Raw genomic sequence first — 21598 nt, 5'->3', positions numbered from 1 at the left:
AGAGGTTTTAAGGTAAAAATAAGGCTAGATTTAGGAATAAGGAGAATCGGGCTTCGATTTGGGGTATATTTGTAAATTTCAGCCACCATCTGTGGTGGCCAGTGGTGGTGATCGGTGTCGGAATAAGGCGGTCGGCCGGAGGCTTTAGAGAGAAGACAGAGAGAAATATTTATTTCTCTCTGTTAGTGAGAGAAAAAAACAAAGAAATGAGAATGATGAAGGCCTTTAGGGCCGGTTAAAGGGTATTTATACCCTCACCAAAACGACGTCGTTTTGGTAAGGGCCTCTATGTAATTTCCAGCATGGTCAAACCACACGTGCAATAACTCATACTTTGTAAACTTACATTATGGTCACTGAAAACTATTTTCTATTTATTTTAATTTGGTATTCGAATTTTAATATATTATATTTTAGTCATTGTCCGTATATTTATATATATTTAGGTAAATACCCTATTTAATCTCTCATAATTTTATTAAATTTTATTAAATTTTATTTTGATCCCAAATAGCTGGAAATTATTTTCCTAAATTTCTAAACCATACAATCAAAATGATATTTGAATCCAAATTAGGAAAGTCAGCTTGATTAAAAAAATTGGGTCCCATTCCTTTAAATATATCCATATGATACAAATTGATTTATTAAACAATAAGAATTAGGTCCTCTGCACATTACAAATTCAAAGTTAGGTACTTGTAATATATTATATTTAGTAAAGTAGTTTACCGATATGCATGCACATTTACCTCAGTGATAAGGAGAAATTTTTTATGTTTATACACATATAATATATTATATATAATATTAAACCAAGTTTTAAAATATTTATTTTAATATATTAAATATAGTATTTAATTATTGTTTTTTATGAACATATATATATTTAATTAAATAAAAATGTTTATTTATTTTTATCAAAAGAAAAGAGTTGTCTTAAAACAACTAGAAGTCCTTTTCTGATATTCTTAAATAAATAAATATCATATTTTTATAAATTATATATTAATTTATTTTAATTATTTTTAGAGAAATGTTTTATTTATTTATTTTTTAATATTAAGAAATGGGATGTCTTAAAGCACCTAGAAGTCATTTTCTGATATTTCTAAGTAAATACATATCTTATTTATAAAATTATAAATATTTTCTTAAAATTATACTAATAAATTTAAAATAATAGGATTATGAATTGAATATATTTTTGAATTTTTAAATTTCCAATAATAGAGACAATTTATAATTAATTGGTACCAATTTTGGGCGTTATAGGGGTACTAATCTTTCTCTAAACGTTACCGACCACGAATCTTTTTTTATTAAAAATTTTTGGTTATACGCATATTAGTTTATCTTTTAAATTCTGTTTTCTTCAAAACTATTTTAAAAGATTATTTTTAGGTATTCGACTTACCTAACTCAAAAAGGTAGATGGCGACTCCCAAAACATTTTTTTAAATCAAAATCATTTTTATCTACATTATTTTTCATGCCAAATAAAATTTTCGTGCCCGGACGTAAACCGGTTACGACAGCTTGGCGACTCCGCTGGGGAATTGGTCAAGCTTTAAAATTAATTATAAATTGTCTCTATTAATTAGAAATTAAAAATTCATATATTTAATTTATAATTCTTGCTTTTCAAAATTTTTATATATACTTATTATTTTTCATAATATTTATTTGTATAGTATTATTTTTTTATTTTATTTTCGAGTATTAAATTTCATTATTTATTTGTTTGTCAAAGGTTTGAACATTTCTCCTCACACACAACACTTGCATTGCATAAACATAATCTCTATACTTGAGATTTGTTCCTTTTAAGTGGGAGTGAAAGCGACGTCTTCGTGAGAATTTATTCTCCGTGTCAGACCTAGCAAGTAGCTTTCGGGGTTCATATATCCTATGTCTTCGTGAGAATTTATTCTCCGTGTCAGGCATAGGGAAATGTGTCCCCTCGAATTAAACTCGATCCGCTTAAGTCTGTGATGGAATAGGATTGAGGGTTTGGCAGCCCAAGGGGGCACCAACAAGGACAGTTCGAGTACTTTTACTCCTAGAATTGAAACCCTACATTTAATGTAACATCCTCCATGCTGGGTTAGTGATTAATTTGCAAAGTTTCAACATTTGGTGATTAAAGTAGAATAATTATATAGTTTAAAAATAAAGGTTAGTAAATATGAAATGAAGGTGAGGACCAAATGGTCATTTGTAAGGAAAATTTTAATTAAAAAAAATGTTATGGGGATATATGAGAACCCACGTGGAGTATTAGGTTCCAGAATACTCTCATTTCTTCTTTCTTATCTTCTTCTCTTCCTTCTCCAAACGTGGAGCTTGCAAGTAAAGGTAAGAAACTGAACCTTGGTAGTTTCTTTGATTTTTAAGATTGGAAATGAAAGTTTGTATGTTATATAAGCTAAAGGAAAGCTTATATGACATTAAAACTACAAGATAAGTGTTTTAGAGATAGATTTGGAAAATGAGTTTTTAGATGAAATTTTGATATGGATGAGTTTTTGATGTTTGAATCTGATTTTTGACTTGTCAATAAGCTAATTAAGAAGTATGAAGTAATAGAATTGAAATTAGAACAAGTTGGAATTGGAGTAAGATTCTTCAATTCTATATGGATGAGTAGTTTTCTTAGTTTTAGAGGTATTGAATGGATAATAATTAGTTTAAGTAAGTGTATGAGAGCTAAGAGTATTAAAGGGATTGAAATATGTATGTTTGAGCTGAAATGAGATGATTTCCGGGCTCAAAATAGGATTTCTGGGTTAGGGGAATCGGTACCCATTCAAGGGGAACCGATACCCCCTCAACGAAATGAATTTCCAGAATGCTAGAGGGGAATCGATACCCCCAGGGGGGGAACCGATACCCCCTCATCGTATATGAAATTCCAGAATGCTTGAGGGGAATCGATACCCCCAGGGGGGAACCGATTCCCCCATGAGAAAAAAAGAAAGAAAGAAAGAAAAGAAAGCAAGACTAAGCTATAAATTCTTTAAATTAGTAAGCTATTAAAGCTTAATTTCAAGACATAGACATCTGATGATCATCTTGAAAATTTTGTTTATGTAGATACCGAGCCTACTCGAGTTCGGGAACAATCTACAAGTAGAATCGATCGAGGAAAAGGCAAAGAAGTATAGGTGAGTGCATATGCATAGCATGAATATAGTAGTATATTCAGTTCTAGACTTGTGATAAGTCTAGATTCCATATTTTGACATATGATCACATTCCATATTATGATACATGACATGAATTTATATTAAATGTATTACATGACATGAATTCATATTATATGTATTACATGACATGAATATGCAGAAAAAGTTATATGAACTATGTGATAAAGGTATGTAAATGATATGCCTATGTGATAAAGGTATGAAAATACTATGTCTACGCGATATGAACTACGGGAAATGTATAAGCCCATGTTATGTAGATGAGAACTATAGGTATAGTTGGCATGCCAAGGGTAGAGGGTCTACGCGGTTCTTTAGGACATATGTATATCCTTTGGAACCTGTGTGAAGTCTTGAAAGACACATACTTGATCCATAGTATATGTATATGATTCTTAAGGAATTCTATGTGGTCCTTATGGACATCATTATATGGCACTACGGTGCAATTCTATGCGGTTCTTTAGGACATATGTATATCCTTTGGAACCTGTGTGAAGTCTTGAAAGACACATACTTGATCCATAGTATATGTATATGATTCTTAAGGAATTCTATGTGGTCCTTATGGACATTATTATATGGCACTACGGTGCAATTCTACGGGGCACTTCGGTGCATTTATACGAGCTGTGGTGACAGCATAGTGCACAACCTCACATTACTCCAATACCTTAGGTTCTCAATATGCTATCATGGGCCAATAAACTTATTAATACAGATTCATGAATGTTACAGTCATACGCTTACAGGTATGGATATTGATGAAGTATACTACATTGATTAAGTACATGTTTGCATCTCATCTCATATGATCCTGAAATTTTCATTACATTACATTGCCTTGTTATTATTATTAATGCCTCACTAAGTCGATGACTTAGCGTGTGAGTGTTTCACACGTAGGATCCGAGGAATTAGACGAGACAGGTGAAGCAGCTTGACAGTATTACTCCTGCAACCACCAGATCAGAAGCAACTTAATCAGTAGGTCATTTTGTTATGTAAATAGCAGTTGGCATGTAATTAAAGGGTTAAGTTGTGTATGCTCTGAATATTTTGGTAAACTTATATTACAGTATGTATATTATTGTATTTTCTTAATACAAGTTCAAATATTTTACTATTATTTATTAAGAGTTGTGTTTTAAAGTCAATGTAGTATCTCTGACTCATATCCGGGTCGGGTATGGGTTGGGGGTGTTACATTTAATGGTATAAGAGCTATGGTTTAGCCGATTCTAGGCATAAACCAGAGTCTATGGAGTCTTTAAATGGAATACATGCCAACAAATAGTGAGAACTTCTGATCTGGTATAGTATGAGTATGCTGTTTTGCTAATAGAACAATGTGTTTATTCTTATTAGATGTCCGGACATAATAGCTCCCGAAGTGAAGCGGGAGAAGATAGGCATGCTGAAAGCAGTAATTCACCTGCCCTGGCCAGGCAGAGTGAAGAACGGGCATCTCAAGGAGTGCCTGTGCAAGATCAAGATACGTTCTTCAGAACGTTAGACGCTATTCTGACGCGTCTTCAACCTCCTGCTCCACTAACTCCAAGAATTAATGTAGCAAAAGAGTTGAGAAGTTTAGGAGCTCCCGAATTTAAGGGAGAAGCTGAGGAAGGTCCAGTGTCAGAGGATCTTTGGTTGAATGATTTGAAAATCATGTTAGATGGTCTCCACTGTTCCGAAGTGGAGAAATTAGATGGAGCTGTGTCTTTATTGAGGGGTCAGGCGAGGATATGGTGGACGAACGTCACCATGAGGATGTCAACCGACCAGTTGACTTGGTCTTTGTTTTTAGAAGAATTTAAAAACAAGTATATTGGAGATCAGTTTATCCGACAAATGAAGCAGGAGTTTATGAATTTGAAGCAGATGAGCCGCTCTGTATATGAGTACGAATGTGAGTTTAATAAGCTGAGCAGGTTTGCAGCTGAGCTTGTGCCTACTGAGAAAGATGCTTGCGAATGGTTCGTGGAGGGCTTGCGCCCTAGGCTTAAGGAAATGTTGATAGTATTAAACTTGTCCTCGTTTCAGGAGGTGATCAATCGTGCAAAAGCTCTTGAAAGGGCTTAGAATGAACGATTTGGGGACTCAAGAGTTCAGACATCAAAGAGGATGACTACTTCTTCTAGCTCAGCACCAACAAAAAGGGGAAGAGACTCGGGATTTCGATCACAAACTAGATCAGAATCAGTTGCATCGTCTGCTAGGGGAGCAAGTCAGGCAAGACCTAGACAGACGCAGTCAGTGGAATCTGGTGCTGGGAGATCTACTCCGGGTCAAGGGAGACAGTGTCAGCATTGTGGGAAAAACCATTATGGAACTTGTCGTATGGCAGCTGGGACTTGTTTTCGATGTGGAGAGGCCGGACATTTTGTCCGGGATTGTCCATTGATTGTTGGTGAGCCGGCACCATCTGGAAGAGCTGGTTCTTCCTCACAAAGAGGACGAGGAAGAGGCAGAGGAAGGAACCCGTCTGAATTCTCTGCTCAACCTGAAGTTTGATCCACTGCTCGAGTATACAACCTAAAGACAAGTGAAGACCGTGATGACCCTGATATTATAGCAGGTACTTTTCAGTTGTATGATAAATTAGTATTGGTACTGATTGATCCGGGTTCTAATTATTCTTATATTACAAGTAAGTTAGTAAAGGAGTTGGGGATTCCCTTAGAAGCTACGAGTAATGAGATTATAGTAACGACTCCGTTAGGCCATAGTGCCCGGGTGAATAAAGTCTGTAAGGGGTGTCCCATAAAGGTTCAGGGAATTGAATTCCCTGCTAATCTGATGGAATTACCCTTTGATGAGTTTGAAGTGATTCTGGGAATGGATTGGTTGTTCCGTTATTATGGAGATGTTAGTTGCAGATTGAAAAAGGTAACTCTGAAAAGTCCAAAATGAATAGAGATAAGTGTGAGCAGTGAAAAGTTTAATCCTTTAGCAAATGTAATATCAATGATGTCTGCTAAGAAATTATTGCTACAAGGATGTCAGGGTTTTCTTGCAAATGTGATTGATTCCAGAGCTCAAGAGAAAAGGTTAGAGGAAATTCCAATAGTTCGAGAGTTCCCTGATATTTTTCCTGCTGAATTGCCAGGATTACCTCCGGATAGAGAGGTAGAATTCCAAATTGAAATAATGCCGGGAACAGCTCCGATTGCAATGGCACCTTATCGAATGGCTCCGAAAGAATTGCAAGAGTTAAAGAATCAATTACAAGAGTTGCTAGAGAAGGGATTTATCCGACCAAGTGTATCGCCTTGGGGAGCTCCGGTGTTATTTGTTAAAAAGAAGGATGGATCAATGCGTCTTTGCATTGACTATCGACAGCTCAATAAGGTGACCATCAAGAACAAGTATCCCCTTCCGCGCATTGATGACTTATTTGATCAACTAAAAGGAGCTTCGGTATTTTCGAAGATTGATCTACGTTTGGGTTATCATCAATTGAAGATCCAGGAGAAAGATATTCCGAAAACAGCTTTCAGAACGAGATATGGTCATTATGAATTCATAGTAATGCCATTCGGAGTAACGAATACACCTGCTGCTTTCATGGATCTCATGAACATGATTTTTTAGCCCTATCTGGACCAGTTTGTTGTTGTCTTTATTGATGACATACTGGTGTACTCGAAATCCCATGAAGAGCATAGCACACATTTGAGGATCGTCTTGCAAATTTTAAGAGATAAAAAGTTGCATGCCAAATTGTCCAAATGTGAGTTCTGGTTAAAGGAAGTAATTTTCCTGGGGCATGTGATCTCGGCAGTTGGGATTAGAGTAGACCCTCAGAAAGTTAAAGCTATAATGGATTGGGAAGTTCCTAAGAATGTGTCTGAAGTTCGGAGTTTTCTTAGACTTGCCGGCTACTATCGAAGATTCGTTAAGAATTTTTCTATGATTGTGCTGCCTCTAACAAAGCTAATGAGAAAGAACGTACCATTTGTTTGGACTTCTGAATGTCAAGAAAGCTTCGAAGCTTTAAAGAGAATTCTGACGGAAACTCCGATATTGGTTCAACCGGAATCGGGCAAGAATTTTGTAGTATACAGTGACGCATCCCATAACGGGTTGGGGTGTGTATTAATGCAAGAAGGAAAAGTGGTAGCGTATGCATCGAGACAGTTGAAACCACATGAAAGAAATTACCCCACTCATGATTTAGAAATGGCTGCTGTAGTATTCGCTCTCAGGATTTGGCGTCATTATCTTTATGGGGAGCGTTGTTACTTATATACGGATCATAAGAGCCTGAAGTACCTGATGACTCAAAAAGAATTGAATTTGAGGCAACGTAGATGGGTAGAGTTCTTAAAGGATTATGATGTGATAAATGACTATCATCCCGGAAAGGCTAATGTGGTAGCAGATGCTCTGAGTAGAAAGACGTTTGCAGCTTTACGAGCTATGGATGCAAGATTATCTTTAACGAGAGACTGTGGTCTTTGTGCAGAATTAACCCTTAAACCAGCATGGTTGGAACGAATAGGAGAATTGCAAGGTAAAGATGAAATGTGTTTGAAAAGAATTGAACAAGTAAAGAACAAAGAGATTAAAGACTTTGAGATTAAGTCAGATGGAAATCTATATTGTAAAGGAAGAATTGTAATATCCGACAATGACGACTTGAAGAAAGAAATATTAACAGAGGCTCATTGCAGTCCGTTAACGATGCACCCGGGTGGAACCAAGATGTATATGGATTTGAAGAATCGATTTTGGTGGTCAGGGATGAAGCGAAGCATCACCGAATTTGTGTCTAAGTGTTTGATATGTCAACAAGTCAAATCCGAGCATCAAGTTCCATCAGGATTATTGCAACCGCTTTTCATTCCTCAATGGAAATGGGAAAATGTTACGATGGATTTTGTTTCGGGGTTACCCTTGACTCCGAACAAAAGAGAATCAATCTGGGTAATTGTTGATCGATTAACTAAATCAGCGCATTTCCTCCCTGTTAGAACGGATTTCTCTATGGAAAAGTATGCAGAACTGTATAATAGAGAAGTTATTAGATTGCATGGAGTACCTGTTTCCATAGTCTCTGATCGAGACCCTCGATTCACTTCTAGATTCTGGAAATCTTTGCATGGAACGTTGGGGACTCGTTTAAACTTTAGTACGGCTTTTCATCCTCAGACTGATGGGAAATCAGAGAGAACTATTCAGATATTGGAAGATATGCTGAGAGCATGCGTAATGGAATTTAAAGGATCATGGGAAAAGTATTTACCGCTGGCAGAGTTCGCTTACAACAATAGTTATCAGTCGAGTATAAAGATGGCTCCCTATGAAGCTCTTTATGGAAGGAAATGTCGTACTCCATTAAATTGGTATGAACTCAAAGACCGAAGTGTTCTTGGTCCGGATTTAATTCAAGAGGTAGAACAGAAAGTTCGAGAAATTCAGCATAACCTCAAAGTGGCCTCTGATTGGCAAAAGTCCTATTCTGATCTTAAAAGGAAAGAAATTGAATTTCAAGTTGGAGATAAAGTGTTTTTAAAAGTGTCTCCATGGAAGAAGGTGTTGAGATTTGGTCGGAAAGGAAAATTAAGTCCTCGGTTTATTGGACCATATGAGATTGTAAAGAGAGTAGGACCGGTAGCATATCAGCTAGCTTTACCACCTGAGATGGAAAAGATACATGATGTTTTTCACATTTCAATGCTTCGAAGATATCGATCGGATCCCTCCCATATTGTAAATCCAGAAGAGATCGAGGTACAACCGGATATGACTTATGAGGAAGAACCGATTCAAATTTTAGCCCATGAAGTTAAGCAATTGAGGAACAAGACTATTCCTTTGGTCAAAGTGTTGTGGAGAAATCACAGAGTAGAAGAAGCAACGTGGGAGCGTGAAGAGGATATGCGACGTCAATACCCTCATTTGTTCGTGCAATGAAAAATTTGAGGACGAATTTTCTTAAGGGGGAGAGATTTGTAACATCCTCCATGCTGGGTTAGTGATTAATTTGCAAAGTTTCAACATTTGGTGATTAAAGTAGAATAATTATATAGTTTAAAAATAAAGGTTAGTAAATATGAAATGAAGGTGAGGACCAAATGGTCATTTGTAAGGAAAATTTTAATTAAAAAAAATGTTATGGGGATATATGAGAACCCACGTGGAGTATTAGGTTCCAGAATACTCTCATTTCTTCTTTCTTATCTTCTTCTCTTCCTTCTCCAAACGTGGAGCTTGCAAGTAAAGGTAAGAAACTGAACCTTGGTAGTTTCTTTGATTTTTAAGATTGGAAATGAAAGTTAGTATGTTATATAAGCTAAAGGAAAGCTTATATGACATTAAAACTACAAGATAAGTGTTTTAGAGATAGATTTGGAAAATGAGTTTTTAGATGAAATTTTGATATGGATGAGTTTTTGATGTTTGAATCTGATTTTTGACTTGTCAATAAGCTAATTAAGAAGTATGAAGTAATAGAATTGAAATTAGAACAAGTTGGAATTGGAGTAAGATTCTTCAATTCTATATGGATGAGTAGTTTTCTTAGTTTTAGAGGTATTGAATGGATAATAATTAGTTTAAGTAAGTGTATGAGAGCTAAGAGTATTAAAGGGATTGAAATATGTATGTTTGAGCTGAAATGAGATGATTTCCGGGCTCAAAATAGGATTTCTGGGTTAGGGGAATCGGTACCCATTCAAGGGGAACCGATACCCCCTCAACGAAATGAATTTCCAGAATGCTAGAGGGGAATCGATACCCCCAGGGGGGAACTGATACCCCCTCATCGTATATGAAATTCCAGAATGCTTGAGGGGAATCGATACCCCCAGGGGGGGGAACCGATTCCCCCATGAGAAAAAAAGAAAGAAAGAAAGAAAAGAAAGCAAGACTAAGCTATAAATTCTTTAAATTAGTAAGCTATTAAAGCTTAATTTCAAGACATAGACATCTGATGATCATCTTGAAAATTTTGTTTATGTAGATACCGAGCCTACTCAAGTTCGGGAACAATCTACAAGTAGAATCGATCGAGGAAAAGGCAAAGAAGTATAGGTGAGTGCATATGCATAGCATGAATATAGTAGTAAATTCAGTTCTAGACTTGTGATAAGTCTAGATTCCATATTTTGACATATGATCACATTCCATATTATGATACATGACATGAATTTATATTAAATGTATTACATGACATGAATTCATATTATATGTATTACATGACATGAATATGCAGAAAAAGTTATATGAACTATGTGATAAAGGTATGTAAATGATATGCCTATGTGATAAAGGTATGGAAATACTATGTCTACGCGATATGAACTACGGGAAATGTATAAGCCCATGTTATGTAGATGAGAACTATAGGTATAGTTGGCATGCCAAGGGTAGAGGGTCTACGCGGTTCTTTAGGACATATATATATCCTTTGGAACCTGTGTGAAGTCTTGAAAGACACATACTTGATCCATAGTATATGTATATGATTCTTAAGGAATTCTATGTGGTCCTTATGGACATCATTATATGGCACTACGGTGCAATTCTACGCGGTTCTTTAGGACATATGTATATCCTTTGGAACCTGTGTGAAGTCTTGAAAGACACATACTTGATCCATAGTATATGTATATGATTCTTAAGGAATTCTATGTGGTCCTTATGGACATTATTATATGGCACTACGGTGCAATTCTACGGGGCACTTCGGTGCATTTATACGAGCTGTGGTGACAGCATAGTGCACAACCTCACATTACTCCAATACCTTAGGTTCTCAATATGCTATCATGGGCCAATAAACTTATTAATACAGATTCATGAATGTTACAGTCATACGCTTACAGGTATGGATATTGATGAAGTATACTACATTGATTAAGTACATGTTTGCATCTCATCTCATATGATCCTGACATTTTCATTACATTACATTGCCTTGTTATTATTATTAATGCCTCACTAAGTCGATGACTTAGCGTGTGAGTGTTTCACACGTAGGATCCGAGGAATTAGACGAGACAGGTGAAGCAGCTTGACAGTATTACTCCTGCAACCACCAGATCAGAAGCAACTTAATCAGTAGGTCATTTTGTTATGTAAATAGCAGTTGGCATGTAATTAAAGGGTTAAGTTGTGTATGCTCTGAATATTTTGGTAAACTTATATTACAGTATGTATATTATTGTATTTTCTTAATACAAGTTCAAATATTTTACTATTATTTATTAAGAGTTGTGTTTTAAAGTCAATGTAGTATCTCTGACTCATATCCGGGTCGGGTATGGGTTGGGGGTGTTACATTTAATAAACCCTAGAAATTCTCCTTATCTAAGACAATACTGAACCTCTGTCTGTAGGTGTACACAAAGGAGAAATAAGTTCTAGCTTTTAAAATTTTATTTTCTTTTTTCCTGAATAAATGCATGTGAACTAGAAATCATGCGGTTAGGTTAATTTTTCCAAACAAAACATGGAACTAGAAAACATGAGGTTAGGATTTTTATATCATGATATATAGGATATTTTCTTTCCATTAATTAGTACCAACCAATTTATTTTTTCCTTTCTCTTTTTTATTTTTCATACATTTCGCTCTAACTTGTTTATATTAATTTCTTTTGTTTGCATTGCATGATCATGGCATAACCAAAAGGTGTTGACTTGAAAGACTGTTCATCAAATTGGAAAGAAATCATAAATGGACAAAAAGTTTTATGATCAAGCAAAATATGACGCAACCATGAAATGACATTCTGAGGGAATTTCGAGGATAGAGGAGAGCTATGCACCCCAAAGATTGTATGTCCACTGAAGAGCAAAAGGAGATACGAGAAATAAGAGAGCATATATCTAAGATGATGGGTAGAATATCTGTTTTGGCCAAAGGAAAAGAGACCCCTGCACAAAAAAGAGAGAGAGGGGTCAATGAACATAACCTTGCAATTTCAGATATACAAGGAACTTTGGATCCTAAACAATTTGAAAAATTATAGACAATCATCATTTATATTCACAATTTGTCTGGAAATACCAAAGAAATGGTGACAACTGTAAAAGCTCCCAGAGATGAGAAGAAATCATGTAATCTGAAATCATCGAAGTTTAGTCTGCTCCCGACGTCTAAAACTCAGGTTCAATCCAAGACAAAAGGCGGTTCTCATTCTGATGCTATTTCTATATTATATAAGGAATTATATGAGAAACTACTTGAAGTGCGAGAAGTGGCTCCGTACTATATAAAACCGTTCCAACCTCCGTATTCGAATTGGTATGACATCAACGTTTATTGTGAATATCACGCCGGAGCTCAAGGACATACCATCGAGAATTGTCTTGCCTTCAAACGTCGAGTCCAAAGTCTTTTAGATCATGGAACCTTACAGTTTGTGATAAATGATCGACCTAGTTTGGTAACCGAAGGTCCTACTACATTAATACCAAAAGTCTTCAAAGGTAAGAGTATTAATAAGGGCGCCCAGAAAAAAGAAGATTTGCTGAGGTTCGAGGCTCAAATATGTCATTTAAAGATCGAAAACGATAAATTGAGCACCAAAATGGAAACCATGCATGAAGATTTCTAGAAGGTCAGTCAAGCCTTTCAAAACGCTGGCATAGGAAGCACCCCAGAAGAGTGGATAACAGGGGTCACCAAACTGAAAAAGAATTGTAACATAAATGAAGGACGAGCCAAGAAGTTTTCTCATGATTTATGAGTTACAGAAGAAAAATGCAACACATCTATCAATGAATTGAAAAGATGTCAAGTCAAAAATCAAAGGTTAAATAGTGCTATAATCAATATGGAAGCATCATATCAAATCCATCTGCATCAAATTGATACTGAATTAAAAGCTATTATAGCCAAGAACAATACATTGAAGAAATATTTAGATGATTACGGAGATCTTGTACGGGAACTTCTTGAACACAAAGATTCTCTCACAAGAAGAAATGAACAACATTGTCTACAACTTCGAGAGTTGACACAAAAGATGAAGGAAAAAGACAATATCATGAAGGAAGTTGTTGCTCAAGCAAACAATGTGGCTCATAAGCTGGTGGACTTAGTTTGCTTCACGAGAGAATTAAGGCAGATTGATAACTCCACACCTGAACATGAGTGGAAGTTAATTTGGATTTTAAAGGAAATAGAGACGTTAGGAGTGAAAGTTACCCCCTACATGTAAAAGTTTTGTTTAATGCACGAAAACTTTTGTGTTCAATGAAATATGTTCTAAGATGATCACTCTTGAGTAACACCTTTTCATACATACATTTGCATTTTCATTTTGTATTTATACTTTTCTGTTTACTTTTGCATTGCACAATTTGCATTCTTATTTTTGCATTTATGTATTTTCGCATTTCCATTACATTTTTTATTTAAGTATTATTATATGCATTAATTATAAAAAAACATATACATAATTCATGAAAGGTTTTGTAACAGTAAAACTAATATCATTCATTCATTTTATTGTACCATTATCATGAAAACAATGGAGCAATCTTATGAAGGACTACAAGATCAGTGGCCATAACAATTGACAAGGTTACCTCAAGATACAGGGAAAGATGCATCAGATTTAGTACAAGATGGACCAAATCAAATTATTCATAGGATGACATCTGATAAAGAAGAGATAACTGATAAAGAGCAACCATGCTGTCAGATTAAAGAGTCGAGAATGATAACAAACCCTGAGGGATCACACTCGAACCTAAAAATAACCTCATTAATTATTCACAATATGAGGAAAGATACAAGAGGATGGATGAAACAATCAGAAATATGAAAGGTGTTGATGCCTCCCACAAAGAATTAGAAGCAAGAGAGCTCATTTTGGTTCCAGACTTGGTTATTCCCCATGAATTCAAAATACCTGATTTTGAGAAATATGATGACACCAGTTGTTCTCTAATCCACCTGAGAATGTTTTGCCGAAAAATAGAAGGATATTTAAGTTCTGATGATCTGTTAATTCACTCCTTCCATGATAGCCTCATTGGCCCAACAGTAGTCTGGTACAATCAGTTGACCCAAGAACAGATCAAGAGATGGGTTGATCTAGCTGATGTATTTTTGGGACAATATCGGTATGTTAAAGGCTTAGCTCCAACAAGTATGAATCTTCAAGGAGTAAAGAAGAAATTCAATGAAAGGTTTCAAGAATATGCCTTAAGATGGAGAGGAGTGGCAGCACAAGTTCAACCTCCCATGTTAGAAAAAGAGATATCACGTATGTTTCGTGATTCCCTTCCCGCTCTTTTCTTTGAGTTAATGCAGGCAAATCCGACGAAGGAATTCGAGAATCTTGTGACAAGTGGAGAATTAATTGAGAATGTAATCAGTGAAGAAAACTCAAAAGTCACATCCAAGAGCCCGACGGATCAAAAAGAGAAAGCTGATTATGTAAATGAGTGTCGCATCCAGAGTCCTCGCACGTGCAAAAAAAAGGAGCAAATAGTTGTTCAGATCAACCAAAGAAAGTAATACGATCAAGAAAAACTTTGGAAGTGTTCCAAACTTCCATTTCAGACTTATACCCTCATTTGGTTAAAGGTCGATACATCACACCAAGACCAACGAAAGTGCCACCAAACCCTTTTGCTCATAGCTATGATCAAAATAACTTCTGTAATTTTCACTTGGGGGTGAAGGGGCATTCAACAGGGAGTTATTGGCCACTGTTAAAAGAAATAGAGACGCTTGTTAACAAGGGAGTCTTGACACAAGAAATGATCAAGAAATGGGGGGCAAATAAGGATGAAAATTCTGGGCCGATTACACACCCAACATTAGAGGAGTAATAATGCATAAACAAGTAGAAGTATTATCTACCACTGTAGTACCTTTCTATTTTCAGCATCTTGTTTGAACTTGTTTTTTGTTCCTTTCTCCACCTTTTGTGCAATAAATAAATTTGTGTTGCTTGTAAGGTTATGAACATTGAGTCAATTTTGCAATCTTGCAGTTCTTTGAATATCAACTAGATTAAAAAAAGCTCTTCATGATTAGAGTTATAATCTTTGACAAATATCAGGATTGAAAACCAGAAAAACAAGGACCCTTGACCTTACCTCAGATGAAATATACCCAAACACTATCCTATCACAAATATGAGATAGTCTTCTCCTATTGAAAGGAATTACAAAAAGGCTTGGTATTTATATATAGGAGTATACAACGTGGGGCATCATTGGTGTAACATTGCAAAACTGACTAGATTACTTTTCTATTGATGAAGTTCGATGATGAAACTTTGACAAATCTAATCTAAAGTCATTTGGTAATGAGATTTTTTGAAATCCACCAAAACACCTAGACTATAACAGGTTCTTCTTAATAAGCTTAAGAAATTGGATTTGGATACCCGTGTTATATTATTATATATACAATAAAGCTTGAGTTATCCCCCTAAAGCAATTGGTTAATCGCCTCAGCTTTATGGATAATATCCAGCTAACCTATTATATTATATGCAATAAAACTGTCCCTCTAGAGCAATTGGTTAATCTCCCTGGCTTTATGGATAAGTTTCAACTAGCCTGATAAAGGTTATTATATTATTATATACAATAAAGCTGAATTCAGCTAGCCAAAATGGGAAAAAGTCACTAAATAAAAATGGTCAAGGATTTCAGAGAATTGAAATGGAAGTATTCTAGAAGGTCTAGTAACCGTTATGCTAGATTGTGTCATTTTGTATGCATCCGGTTAAAATACCAAGTCCTTAAAGTGAGGTATGTGACAATGTTCACAAAGAGAGAGAGAGGAATGCCATCTTAAATAGATGTAACCATAGAAAATAGGAAAGTCATCCTTAAGCCAAACCAAATTTTGATACTTGTCAAAGAACTATAATTCTCAAACATTAAAGAGTTGTTGATTCTTTTGATATTCTTTGAATTCATGTTTATGATTTGATTCTATTGTGAACCTGTGATAGGCAACATTTTACAAAATTCTTTCATTATTCGATAAAGAAAGGAGAAAAAACATTTTCAAACAGGACGGACTCAAAATGAGGAAGGTCCTTGAAGCAAGTTGATTCATATTCTACCTCCATTGGAGAAAAAGAATGAGTGATGCCAGAATGATGAAACATTTCACTTTCTTGAAAGCAAATGGTCCAAGAAGCCAGAAAGTCTAGAGAATTGAACTTGTGACTCTTTCCTATGACATTATTAGCAGTTCATCAAGAAAGATTATCATTTATTTCATGTTGAGGGCGATAAGCATCACCAAAAAAATTATTTTCCCCAGCCATCAATCCATGTCTCTAGCAGATTCTCCAAATCACATAGTCATAAGTCCCATTAAGGTGTATTATGGGAATGAACAAGTAACCACTTGCACTCTGGTTATACTGTGATACTAGTTCAGATCTTGATTCATCATTGTTGTCTCTTCCATGTCGATCATTTTCTTTGTCAGGATTATATTCATTATGTCCTTCAGAAGATTGTTGAACTTGAATTTGAGAACTTATGGCACATAATAAGATATTGGAACAGATTCTACACTTATAGATCTTTCATATTTAACCTTGGTTACAGGATTCCAAAAATAGAGATAACCAAGTTTTGCTATCAACTAAACCTTTCCATGTTTCGGGAAGAGTGAGATATGGCAGTGTATATCTTGGGGTTACAGAAAAGAAAGTTGTTGTAGCAGCCATTGCAAGAAAATGCACCAACAAAAATCTTCTAGTTCATCCTGATGATGTTTATTTTTCCGGTAAGGTTGTTACATGGAATGCCACCGACAACAAGGTCGAATTCGACAAATTTACTCATCAATTGCTCCAATTGATCACCATTCAGTTCTTGTACATTTTCTTTCAAAGGTATGTTGAGCTGATAAAGGACAACCTCTGTACCATCAATCCCAGAGAAAAGAGACAGGACATTGATACCACCGGGGAACCTGTCTCTAGTAGATCCTCTTCCTCGTGTATAGTTTTTAGGGAAACCTATAAGCATTTCCACCTCATCAGGTTCAAGTGCAATAATTTTATCCCTTCCAACCCATACCAGATTCCATTTTCAGCACTCATCAAGAACATACTTCTGGACATTCGAAGGTGGCTCATCGTCATAAGCTTCTAGAGCCTTACAAATCCTTTCTGTCAATTTGACACTTCCTGTACATGTTTGTAAACAATTCAACTTTGTTATTGGATCCCAGGAAGGCCATCATTTTTTTGTCAATGGAAAAACATCATGTATGGTGAGTGGAGGAAGCTGAATAAGAGGAAATATGTTCTCAATTGACAGATTACGAATATAGTCCCTTTTTCGTGCAGCAGCACAAAAATACTTCAAATCTACAAATTCTGGCTCTACATCATATAAGTATTGTGACATTTTGGTCCAAACCCCAACTGGAGCAAGTGCCATTTTCTCGTAGTAGAAATAAGAAGGCCTAATAGCATCTTCTGGAAGTGTTCTTTGAGTTATCTGATTTGGTTTGGTAGGAACCCCAAAACCAATCATTAGATTTAGAAGATGAACTGCATGATCGTTTCCATTAAGAAACTTCTTTTCAAGCTTCTTCTGTTTCTTCCTTTTAAAAAAATCATAGCCCGAGTTTTGCCTTTTCTTGTAATTGAGCTCATTACATAATGGCTTCCTATCTTCTACCGAAAGAAGTGTGTCAGCAGCCTTAGCCAGTTGAGAAGCACATATAAAATCTGTCAACTCTGCAATTGATGAATCCGTACCACATCTCTCCATGGCTATTGAAGCCTCAGCCTCTGAGTACCCCATTTTCGTCAAGTATAACAGTTTACTCTCCTCATCAGAATCAAAATTCAAGATTTCATCGGTATCAGAAGAACTATCAATATCTGTTAAATCATCCTGAAATATCGTTTCATAATCAGATAAGTAGTTATCAGAATCAACATGTTGCATGAGTACAAACTTTTCAAGAGCCTTTACCATTGTATATGTAATCTTGCTATTGCATCAAAATAAGATTATTGTTCATATAAATTTGTTTCTCTCCCACAGAAAAGTATATTCCAGAAATAGCCTTCACTGAAAGCAAGGTTCACTGTGTCAATCTGGAATGAATTACCAAGCAACTTATACCACTCTGTCCGAATATATCCCTCCAGATCTAAAAAATGGGCACCTCGTTCAGAAGAGACACATATCTCAGACATTTTCGTCAAAATGATTGATTGCTTCTTAAGTTTGTGACAACATGAAAAGAGTTCCTCAAGTTACTTGACAACTGCTGTTTAGTGACATCAGAATGAGAGTATTCAAGATAAACAGATTTGGGGCATGAATAAAGCCACAAGTACCCACAACAGTGCATTGTCAAAATTGGACCTCGTAGGGATCATGATATTCAAGTTAAACAGACGTTGAGAGTAAACCAGAAATAGAATATTAGGGCATCTCAAAAGCCATTTCAGACAAAAATGATCCATCTGGGCCATTTTGAAGGCCCGCGTCAATATGAATATTTTGGCATTTTTGAAAGCTCACATCAACAAATTAGCCAATGTTGGGGCATGCTGAAAGCCCATTTAATCAGAATTAGGAATGTTGACGCATTTTGAACGGATGTATCAGCAAATGTTAGGACATGCTGAAGGCCCATATCTTATGGAAAGATCATTAACTTGAGAAAATATTTCAAAAGAGACAGAAAGGTATGAAGAATGAAAATGGAGAAACAGTGGCAGTCGAACTGACTATACATAATTGCTTCGTTCATCAGGTAGTTACATTATGATTTTGATGTTGAACAAATATTTACTCAACAAGTATGGTTTCAAATACCCAATCTTCTTAACCATGTGTCACATGACAACATGTTCTTTGTTAAGTTACATCACAGTTGCATGAATACAGAGGGTCCCCATGCAGACCATTTGATCTAGGGTTCAGTTCCTCAAAATCTCGGCTTTGAATATTGTATTCTGTGTGTCGGTGATGATTGGAAATATTTCTTTAAGATTCCTGGCAGTTAGTTTCAACCATACTATTGGGGTTACGAAGTTGCTTTACACATCAGTTCTTGTTTGAATTTTATCCTTATTTTGAATTTTATCCTTATTTCCGTTGTTACTGGGGTTATCATTGCTAGTCAGGATAAACTGGGTTTTCATTTATTTAGTTTATCATGTACGTGTCATTTACAGCAGCAAGAATTACATGGACCTCTTTCTGTACATGGCTCCTATAATGGATGTGTTTCTACTTCCTACAACGCTTATTACCGAAGAAAACGTGATCGATATCACTTTTACCTTGCTCAAGATGATATCAAGATCAGTTGGTATCTCTTATTCAATCCAACATTAATATATTTTGTGAATTTGACAAATTTTTTTTTCATAAAACACGCCAATATCTCACTTGTATTCTCATTGAGTTTTGTTCTCAAGTGGTCTTGTGACAGCATACAAAAGCTTTGAACAATATGCAAAGAGCTTCAATGATTGAGAAATCTGAGCAGAAGCCACATGAAATGATGAATGTGTTGTCAAATGTTTTACGAACCAATTATTTTGATGCTGAACCAATGTTGTGATCATATGGTTTCCATTTTTGATTCAAGATAAAGTCTGTCTTCTTCGACCCCAAGGTTAGAAGTTAGATATGATGAAGATTTCTTTCCATGAAAAAGGGAGCAAAAATTTTAACAATAAGAAACTAGTGGATCCAAGTAAGGTTGAACGACAGGTTGTTGTTAAGCATATCGACATAATATGGTCCAAGTTGCCTTGTTTGAGATTTGATTAGATGTGGAGACATGAAAGGAATTAGGATAAAATCCTCCTTGTGATATGTTTCAAGAGTCAAATCAGAACTGACTCTACTCTCTTAATTAATTCTCTGCTGAGTTTACCATATCTACATTCTTCAAAGATGATAGATTCTCTCTTCAAAGATGATAGATTCTCTTTTCAAAGACGAAAGCTTTATTGGATTTCTACACAAGTCCATACTAAGAAAGTCGATGTTATCAAAGACAAAATGGGGCATCAAGGTCATAGTTCTGACTACGGCAAGAGTTCCATAAATGAAACATTTCTTCTGAGACTTAAATGAAGTAAAGAAGAGACAAAGATACCAGTTGATCAAATGGTTCTTCAAAAATATAGAATAAGTTGCTACACTCCAAAGGTAACCCTGGAAATAAATGATCAAGTGAAGGAATACCGAGTTTGCCACTTTGAAGTCAAATAAAGATTACATTAACATTCATGCATTCATAAGAACATTATTTAATCAATAGACAATGCATTACATTAATACATTTGATTGCATTCAAACATGAAGTTTTACAGATCTTCGTATGAAAAAGAAAATTCATGATGAAAAATACCTTACAAGAAGAAGGTAGAATTCAAAACCTCGAATGTAGGAGAGGCAAACATCTGAAGAATAGATGGTCGTAATCCACAAAAGAATTATTATTTTGGGACATGTTACCCAATCAACAAGTTATTTCAATGAGAAAACGATTTCCAAAGTTTCTTATTTAATCTTTTTGAAAATGAAATTGTTGAATAGTAAGAAAACGATTTTCATAGTTTCTTACTTAGTAAACTATTTCCCACATCTGTAAGCCCTTCAGTGCATGATGTTTTCAAAACCTTCGAGTCATCTGTAAGCCCTACAGTGCATGATGTTTTCAAAAACCTTCGGGTCATCTGTAAGTCCTACAGTGCACGATGTTTTCAAAAACCTTCGGGTCATCTGTAAGCCCTTCAGTACATGATGTTTTCAAAAACCTTCGGGTCATCTGTAAGTCGTTCAGTGCATGATGTTTTCAAAAACCTTCGAGTCATCTGTAAGCCATTCAGTGCATGATGTTTTCAAAAACCTTCGGGATATCTATAAGCCCTTCAGTGCATGATGTTTTCAAAAACCTTCGGGGTCATCTGTAATCCCTTCAGTGCATGATATTTTCAAAGCCTTCGGGTCATCTGTAAGACCTTCAGTGCAAGATGTTAAAGCCTTCGGGCCATTCTTAAGACCTCTGGGCAGAATGTTTTCAGCATTTCCATCCTAATCAATAGAAGTCAAATGAAAAAATTATTGTATTTTCGTCTTTGCTCTATTCTTGTTAACACAAGAATGACCAAAGAGGGGCAGCTGTAGACACTAATTTTTCCATTTTAAATTGTTGTTGTTGTTATTATTATTATTATTATTATTATTATTATTATTATTATTATTATTATTATTATTATTATTATTATAAATATTATTATTATTATTATTAAATAAAATATTACAAATTACAATCAGACCCAAAAGGTCCAGATACAAATCTCGGAGCCCAATAACCCGAAGGCCCAAACGAGTTAGTCCAGACCCACCAAGCCTGAGAAACCCTAACCCTTCTAGGGTTTCCTGAAGCTTCCAGT

The 21598-nt window shown here is 35.5% G+C and overlaps 1 pseudogene; it reads right to left on the bottom strand.

Annotated features, from left to right (window-relative positions):
* Positions 1–16911: 16911 nt before the first annotated feature.
* LOC120168145 lies at positions 16912–18152 on the bottom strand (annotated as a pseudogene).
* Between the last annotated feature and the right edge of the window lie 3446 nt (positions 18153–21598).

Source organism: Hibiscus syriacus, unplaced genomic scaffold (assembly GCF_006381635.1).
Source record: "Hibiscus syriacus cultivar Baekdansim isolate YM2019G1 unplaced genomic scaffold, ASM638163v2 tig00000329_pilon, whole genome shotgun sequence".
NCBI classification, from domain to species: Eukaryota; Viridiplantae; Streptophyta; class Magnoliopsida; order Malvales; family Malvaceae; genus Hibiscus; species Hibiscus syriacus.
This window is presented reverse-complemented; position numbering and strand designations above follow the sequence as displayed.